This window comes from Diplotaxodon limnothrissa, linkage group LG2 (assembly GCF_057381915.1).
Source record: "Diplotaxodon limnothrissa isolate DT_005_m linkage group LG2, D_limnothrissa_male_GT1.1, whole genome shotgun sequence".
NCBI classification, from domain to species: Eukaryota; Metazoa; Chordata; class Actinopteri; order Cichliformes; family Cichlidae; genus Diplotaxodon; species Diplotaxodon limnothrissa.
The window spans coordinates 8,004,900-8,014,783 of NC_140597.1; positions in this window are offsets into that span (position 1 = coordinate 8,004,900).

Below are 9,884 nucleotides of genomic sequence, written 5' to 3' on the forward strand. Positions count from 1 at the left end.
TTTCACTGAAGTTACCCTGACATGATTGCGAGTATTGTGTGTAAAATTATGCTAATAATATATGTTGACAACGCGAACCTTTTATAGAAGAATATGAGCACTGCTTCATTCAAGTTCCTTGACAAGCTATTTTTGAAGATGATGGCTGAATACATTTGTTGCAGCTTTATGATGGGTCATTTAGTAAGTATCATTCCTCTAGTACTTTACAGGATCTCTTTATCAGCTGTCGAGCACCCGACAATAGAAGACTTGTGTAATTTTATATACGCCTTTGTCTGACGGCTACATAGACTGCACTCTACCTGTTTTTCGACAGGCAAAGGCTGGGCCCAGGACGGGCGTTGAAAGCAAATACCTGATTGTATTAGTGTCTCTCCTTTAAGCTGTTGTCACCTAGCTGACCGATTATGGGCAATTACCTGCTCTGTCGGAATCCTAGCCGAATAGATTGAATTCAGATTGATTTTTGCCCAGGAAAGAGGAGGGAATTTAAAGCCTTTTTTAATTGGGTATTTGGTGTGTGCTGATCTGAACACCGTGGCCTTCCCGAGGGATCCTTTATGGGCCAATAATGGCATTGGAGTGTGGGGGGTGCTGCAGTCTCGTCTGCCGACTCCTTCCCAAGGCCATAACCCTGCATTTGCTCTGAGTGCTTTTCTATTATGCATTGATAGTTGAGCATCAATCAATAAGAGGGGAAACAGAAAACCCAGCGAAACCAACTTCTTAAGTGTAAAATGCCTCTTAATACCCGGGGCCTTTCAAACAACTTAACCTGGACGCTTTTTACCCTGCCCTTCCTCCCTCTGCTCTTTGAGGGACACTTACCGGCGCCTGGTGACACAATGTTTTATTTAGGAGGCCTGGAAATGTGCAGCTCTCAGGTGAAAATGTACCACAACCCTCTGGTTATACTTCAGCAATACATCACTAAGTGTATGCAGGCACAGAAGCAGATTTACAGAAAACAAATGGGTCGTTCCATTTCCAATATATTTGCTCATTTTACTCTTCTCTGTAGTCAAAAGAGCTTTCTGTCAAACAGGTGAAAATGTACCACAGCCCTCTGGTTATACTTCAGCAAGACATCACTGTATGTATGCAGGCTTTACAGAAGCAAAATGCATCACAGCATTTCCACTTCCTTTCTACAGTTTTCTTTTCTCTGTACAGTCAAAAGGTTTTACTGACAAAGGGTTCTGAAAACATATTAACAAAGTAAAATAAGCAATGTCTCATCACTGACCGGGTTTATTTGATTTGGCGTTAAAAAAAAAAAATACAAAATTTGGTTTATCACATTATGAATGCAGTACGTCTTGAAGTCAATTCCCACAAATAATTTTAAGACGATACTACTCCTGCTCCTAGTCTTTCTTTACATGAACTTTCCAATTGGTTGACATGAAAAAAAAAAAGGTTAAAGAGTCACCTTTCATATTACCAGCGCAACAGTTCACTAACTTGGGGAAATTACGGGAAGGAAAGGGGGAAAAAAACAAAACCCTCACTCACAGATAAGAGGAGCTGTGGGGATCGGACCTCCTCTGTGGAAGAGATAAGAGGGAGACAGTCACAGCAATGCCTGGCCACATAATACACAAGCCCACCTCCAGCCGTCTAAATCTCCCATCAGCACCAGTCCCCATCGGCTTTCCTGTCACCACTAATGCACCTTTTCCTATAGGACAAAGCCCCAGATGCAGTAAGGTTATCTGGGGCTTTGCGGGACTTCTCGGAATTGGCAAGTTCACCTTTCCTTTAGTCCAGATGACAGGAGGTGATACAGCTGAAGGAGATCGATTGTTCGTTGCATTGTGTGTCTTCATTCTCCAGCTGCTGATTAATATTATCACATATCAACAAGTTCAGGTGCAAACTCTGAGAATAAAAGGTGGAATAGAACTGAAAATCCACGGTCTACAGACTTTAACAACAACAAGGTATTAAGCAACGCTGTTGCGAGGGAAGCTGATTTCCCAGAAGCATTCTTCAGTCCTTGGTGGCATCATAGCCCTGAGTCGTCCATTAAAACATTTCTGCACGAGTGATTAATTATCTCAATTTTAGAAAATCACAGTCTAATGGCCATATCATTTTGTAATCAGTGTTAAGCACATTAAAAACTATTACTTGCCCACTTTCAAGATATCTTATTGACACTACAAAAAAAGACAAAAAATATTAAACTGGCTGGGGGAGCGGAGGGTGGGGGAGTGGTGGGGGTATATGCACAGGGAGGATGCCCCCAAACTCCTTTGGTTACACAAACTTTGTTTTCGGGCTCAATGCATCAGAGCCCTCTCCCTCCGTCTGCCATCTGCTGCTGAAGAATCTGTTTCACTCGATGAGCCAAGCCCAGCCTTTATTGGTCCTAATGGCACTATCAGCTGAGCCGCCAAACCCAATTACCTTTTAAAAAGGGAGGCCACCCCAGCTAATCATGGCTGCCTAACCTGATTTGCCTGTGATGAAGAGACGGGATAAAGAGCAGTTAATGGAGGGAGAATGATCTCACAAATACAAAAAACTCAATTCATTTCTCCGGGAGAGCAATCTGTCCGATTCAGCGGTAATGGAGTGGAGATTCATTAGACCTCAGGCCTTAGTAGTAGCACCGTCCCCTTATCAACTGAATGACAAAAGAAAATTCAGTGTGTTCCACTTATAGACTTCATGCTGTACACAAGGCGCATAAAAAGGTGCCAGACTGGTAATTGAAGCTAGATATAAAGATTGGGTGGTGTTTCTACATCTTTTTAATTCCATAACAGAGCACTGAAAGCATTGAAGATGGAAAGGAGCACATTAGTTTCTATTCACAGTTCTTAAATGGTGAATATCTCTTTGTTCAGTAAAGTGGTATCAGCACTGGTAACTCGCAATTCAGAAAATGTCTTCGCATACTGTAGCCTATTCTTCTGACTTGTATGAATCATGTAAGTGGTTTTGAACATAAATATTTAATTTACTGTGTTTCCTGAAGATGTTGTAACATTTTATTGTTGGTAATTTATTGTAGAGTAGCTTTTTTTATTGTGATGAACCAGTGTGGAGCCAAATAGTACCAGTCATCTATATCTACCACATATCCAGCATTGGCAGATCACTGCATTTTAAATAAAACATAGGCGCCTGGCAGTGAAGTCTATGCTGTGAATTCTATTCATGCTGTCTCGCAAAAATTAGAGTTCACTGGTTTCGTCATACAGAATCCAGGCCTGCACTAGAGGTATAACCAGCTCAAGACACTCAACATCCGCCTTCTTCTTCAGCAGACTCCACTCTCATTCACACGCATGTTCCCTAGATGATGTAAGTGACACACATGAATGACCAATTGATGCCAAGAATGTCATGCAGGGAATGAGTAACTGAGAGCATGGCGCAGCGAACACGAATGACCCGACCCCCAACCCAACCCGCAGAATCCATACACCACTACAGCTCAGCTTGGCCTGGTCCAGATATGATCCAGAGGACGTCGACTAGATGGGGCATAGGGCCATAGCCAGGGTTTGCAGACGGACATTAGGCCAAAGCCAGAGTTAAAATCCTATTAGTTTGAGTTGGGAATCGGATTATCGTCGTCGAGAATCACTCGTCTGGCAACTAGGGTCTAATTTACGCCAATCAACGGCAATTATTGAGGGGAAGGGAGCCCCTATTAGAGAGCCTCATCCACTTAGTCTAATGAATGGGGAAGATTCAATCTTGGCTGTGGAGACGCATTGGAGAGCTCCAGCTGAATGCGACTACACCAGCAGGCTAAAGAAGAGCTGCTGTTATTTATCAATGGTAGGGTGCTGTCAGAGCAAACATGCGTTAGCCATGGGGCACTAGGCTCTGGTTTCTGATGGTCTGAGGACACTCTGTCTAGTAAAGCAGTTAGTTTAGCTCTCTGTGACCCATTATGTGTATGTCATACACATAAAGATATGAACCTGTGTTTATGTCATATATTTAAGACCTGAGTGCTGGAAATTTTTACCAATTTCTCTTTATAAAGTATGACCTTCCAAGTCTATATAATAATGTTATCGAAACTAACATTGAAAATGGCAATAAATGTTTAAATTGATTTATTTACATCTTATAGATAACGGACACACTTTTGAAAGTTAAAAAAAGCATACTGTACTATATTTTCTCAATTTTTGGGGGGGCACAATACAATTGATTTTCTCCTACCCTAACTAAATGTATGGGTTTTTTTCCCGCATTTTACCAGAGTTTGCCTTTAATTATCTGCAATGAAGCAATAATGAACAGAAACTTGTATCATCTCCTCGAGCTAGTTTAAACCTGAATCATCTGCTACTGTCTAACTAATAACTAGATATTTTTTTCCAAAACCCAGCGGATGATAAATGATTGATGATTATCTTATCTAAAATTAAACTACAAAGTCTTTTTGGACAAGAAAGCATGATTTCTGTGTAACCTTCAGCTTGCCACATATGCTTTGTTTTTATCTCCGTTCTTACACTGCCCTCTACTGTTAAATGCTAGTTTTTACTATGAACTATGCAGATAGGCTGCTTTCAGAATCTAAACACAGAGATCTGTATTTGACACATTGTACTACATAGCATATATATATATATATATATATATATATATATATATATATATATATATATATATATATATATATAAACACCCAGCACGCCCTGCGGGCGGTTTATCCTTCAAGCTCGGGTCCTCTACCAGAGGCCTGGGAGCTTGAGGGTCCTGCGCAGTATCTTAGCTGTTCCCAGGACTGCGCTCTTCTGGACAGAGATCTCTGATGTTATTCCCGGGATCTGCAGGAGCCACTCGCCTAGCTTGGGAGTCACCGCACCTAGTGCTCCGATTACCACGGGGACCACCGTTACCTTCACCCTCCACATCCTCTCGAGCTCTTCTCTGAGCCCTTGGTATTTCTCCAGCTTCTCGTGTTCCTTCTTCCTGATATTGCTGTCATTCGGAACCACTACATCGATCACTACGGCCGTCTTCTCCACGAAAAAAGTGGGCTACTGGAACAAGAAGGCATCGGTGGGCAAGAGACGAAAACATATATATATATATATATATATATATATATATATATATATATATATATATATATATATATATATATATATATATATATATATATATATATATATATATGTATGTGTATGTGTGTATATATATGTATATGTATATATATATATATATGTGTGTATGTGTGTGAGTGTGTTTAGTTTATATATATATATATATATATATATATATATATATATATATATATATATATATATATATATATATATATATATATATATATGTGTGTGTGTGTGTGTGTGTATGTGTGTGTGTGTGTTTAGTTTATATATATATATATATATATATATATATATATATATATATATATATATATATATATATATATATATATATATATATATAGTGACCTAAGACAGTCAAACAGTGTTAAAGGTCAGTTTAGAAGAACTACTGGTGATACTGATCATCGCTGCATGTGGGTGGAAGCAAAAATAAGACCAATGATGGAAGATTGATTTGCATATTCCCCCTGCATGTGCAAGTGTTTGTGGTCTACCTACAAATTACATCAGATCATGTTTGTCATGACTTCTTGCGCAATGCCCTACTGTAATCTGGTGTTTATTTATTTTTTATGTCTTTTGCAAAAGTTGAATGTAAAAAAGATAAAGACTTGATAGCAGTAGTGGTGTCCTGAAAATCTCACATAGCGGGGGAAATTCCACCACCTTTATTGGCTTTCTGTTGGGGTTTAGCTTTTCCAAACTGGTAAGAGGGTGCAGACGTGCATGAAGTTATTAATAACACCAAATATTTCCACTGTTGATGGTTTCATTTCCGATCGAAGCTGTAGTGATTTTTCCGCACTCAACAAACAGTCCCGCAATAGATACATTTACTTTTTAACCTTTTCTCCCACTATTTTTGTTTCTATCATTTACATGTTTCTCTACTGCACAAGGATAGTGCAGGGGAAACATGAAAAGCTTATGCTGTTACTATTTCCTGACCCATTCAACCTACTTATTTAAATATCTTCCCGTTGCTTTGTTACAAATCTAGAAATAGGTTTAGTATTTAAACTGAATTAGGAAACGGCAGATGCTATAAAGTGATTGTCTTCTAAATACGCACTTTTCAACATGTGTGTAAATCGGAAGAAATCTGTCTCCAAAAGACAAAAGACAAAGAAAAACAAAGCAAAAACAACCGCTCTCCCAGCTTCATTAATAGGAAAACCTGTGGTTAAGGCCTGAGTGACTCATCTTTTTCCTTTATCTTAGTTGCTTATGGGAACAGGGGGATGGAGCATGCAAACTCATTTCAGACTGCACCCTTTCTCTTTTCAAGTGTGACTGATTAGAGAAGTAATTTTAAGATTGTCCCTACAGTCTGCGGGGGTGGCAAACCATATTTGTTCCTGTGGTGACCTTCACTGCTTGTTGCCTGTAGGCTGCTTGTTCCATTTTACTTTTATGCTCTCGGAATTGCTAATCAATGTCCCTGTTGAGGGTACTTTATACATCAAAGGGAAAAGTGAAAATACTGACATCAGAAGCCTTTAATACTGACCCTTATCATACCAAAAGTTTCATTTCTGTTACCTGCAAACAAGGAATGTCAACCATAGGCATCTACACCCACTGCACTTACTATACTTTGCCACTGAGGTGTGATCACCAAGTGGGCAAAGAAAGATATGCAAATGGATATGCAGCAGCCCTGATACATGCTATAGATGTTATAATTAGAAGAAGCAGCTCAGTGTTTACTGAAACATTGGCAGGCAGGTTTTGTCACCTTACTATGGAGCAATGTATGTACCTGCCCTGTTTCCAGGTAAGCTGTTCTTACTGGAAGCTAGTTGTGGATTGATACGAACCTACATGAAATACATATCAATCAATGAAGCAAGCAAGCATAAATGTCAAACTACATCTGTTTAAGATAAGCAGTTCAGTTTCCCTTTAGCTATAAGCTGTAGTCCCTAACAGAACCACAGCATGTTATGCTCAGGATATATATATCACCTTGACCCTACAAGGAAAAAGAAAGCAAACTCTGTTCTACTTGTATTAGTGTACTCTGCTGAACAAAAAGGGAAATGACACTGTGTACATACTTTCGTCTGTACGAATTGCGACTTATTTATAAATATACTGTAATTTTGTCATACCTGAGGTAGCGATTTAATTCTTTAGTACTAATAGGAATGACTCAAACAAAATATAATAGCACAGAAAAGGCTCAAATCAAATGTAGATAGGAAATAGTTATTTCAGATATGAACTTCAGGGCACTAGGTCAGGACAACACTTTTCTTATTTCCATTACTGACTTGCAGGCTGTTAATCAAGGATATTAAACTTTAACTAATGTACAAGCAAATTAAAATCTAATCAACAGTTGCTGAATACACTTCCTTTTGTTGAAGATGAGGCCAAATGCTCTGATGTGTCTTCTTGTCATTGTATGACACCATGCTTTTTCTTTAGATAAACAATTAAGAGACAGTACAAAAACCTATAATTATCAGTGTGAGGTGATAAAACAAAGCAACTATTTTGAGTGAGCTACATGTAAGGAAATTCCTATGCCGCTAATTTAATCATCAACAAGACACACGCAAGGTGATTTTGTCTTTACGCAATAAGGATACTTGAAGGTTTGCAGGCAGCGAGAGTAGGTGTGTGATCTCTGTTATCAGCAAGTGTGCATCTGAAAGGGGGAAGAAGGAAACTGCTGCTGTATACAAATATACCACAACTGTCAACATGTCGGAGGCCAGTGGGAGGTGAGGGAGAAGCCCCTTTTTGATTAACACGTATATATTCATATATATATATATATATATATATATACATATATATATATATATATATACATATATACATATATATATATATATACACATATACATATATATATATATATATATATATATATATATATATATATATATATATATATATATATATTTAAATGGTTTACATATATGTATATAGTTTTTATGTCATGAATAATAAAAGAGTTAAATGGACAACACTAAACAACACTGAAACATCATTTTAGCAAATAACTTCTCATAGTTAAGTCTGTCTGTGATGCACCACTGATTACAACTAACAGCCAACTGATCCTGTGTTGTTAGGTCACATCACCCATGGCACTAACCATGACCACTGATGATATGTCAGAGGGCTCAGTGAAACAGACAGGATTTCAGGATTTTACTAAGTCATACTTAGTGTTGTCAGGTGATGGGTTGGATGAGGCCCATAGGGAAGTGAGTTATTTCCCTATGGGTGAAAGGGAGGTGAAAGTTCCTGTTTCTAATGTCTGACCTTTGTCCACCTCATCTCCTGACAGCTCCAGGTTTGACTCCACCTTTCACAGTTTTACTGCTTAACCCCCTTCCCTCTGCTTCCTGAAATATGGACACTTGCTGTCCAGTACAAAGGGTACAAAAGTAAAATTATTTTCCAAATTAAATAAATAATGTGCCACTTTTTTACCTCAAACATCGATCTTAAGTTACAATGTGTATTAAACCTCCCAAAAACGTAGCACCTAAACTTACAGCTAACGTCATCATTCATTTTCCAAACAGCGTGTGTCACCTGATCAACCGTCAACGCCCACGTTCAAGCAAGAACGTTCACACGTTGACGGCGACCACTACGTCCAAAGTTGTCAGCACAGGTAAAACGTGTTTGCCCCTTTTTGTAGTCACATTTACATATATAATTCAAAACTCAAAGCTTAATGTACACAGTATATCAGGTGGGTAAATGTAGCGGGCCTAGCGAGTTTTCTTGGCTAGGTTTGTTTTAAAGCGAAGATGTAAAGATTAGCGACTTTGTTCAGAACTCTGACCTAAAGCACGCTAGCTAGCTAGTTAAATCTCAAATGTTAAAGCGACAGTGACCCTCAAGTTAAGGGCCTTAACCGTTAAGCTATTTTCTTTTTGAACGTAAAGAATTTTCTGTATCTATTGTTAAAGATAAAGCGCTAAAATTATTTTCTAAAGAAAAAAAAATAATGTTAGCAATTAGCAAAATTGCATTTTAGCAGTTAGCCCACGCTTGGCCTATCTATAAATACTTGAGTTATATTTTGCAAGGAGAAAGAATGGAGCGATTTATTGAAATTTCCAATCCAACTTTATTTATAAAGCACTTTAAAATAGCCAGCACAGGACCAAAGTGCTGTGCAGTAAATAAGTTAAGAACAATAGATAAAACAAAAGAGCAAAAATTAAAACACATAATACATAAAGTTAAAAAGCCCTATATTTTTTTTTAAAGTGAAATATGTGCAAACATATCTCTTTAGAGTGTTTAAGGCAACAAATAGTTTGTACCACCATTCTGAAAATCAGGACAGTCTGAACTGTATTTGGTAAGCTTTCTCATATATATATATATATATATATATATATATATATATATAAATAAAAAAAATTTCGGTAGTCTAAAGAAATAGATCTCCAGGTTTCTTAAATGTCATTCATGTCATGTCAGTTCGCTGCCCTTTCTTGTGCTCTCCCACACTGCTTTAGTAATGTTGAAGCGTGGGTTCTGGGGAGGCCAATCCATGTCTCTGGGTGTTCTATTGTGTTTTTTTTTTTTTTTTTTTTCCCTATCCAGGTATCATTTTGCTGTACTTGTAGTGTGTTTGGGATCATTGTCTTGCTGAAAAATATAGCCGTTGTGAATCAGATGCTTTGGTGATTGTGTATCCAAATCTAAAAAAACTGATCTGCATTCATAATTCTGATCATTTTGAAAAGATCACCAACATCACTGACTTAGATGCAGTCTCAAACCATGACAGAGCCTCCAACA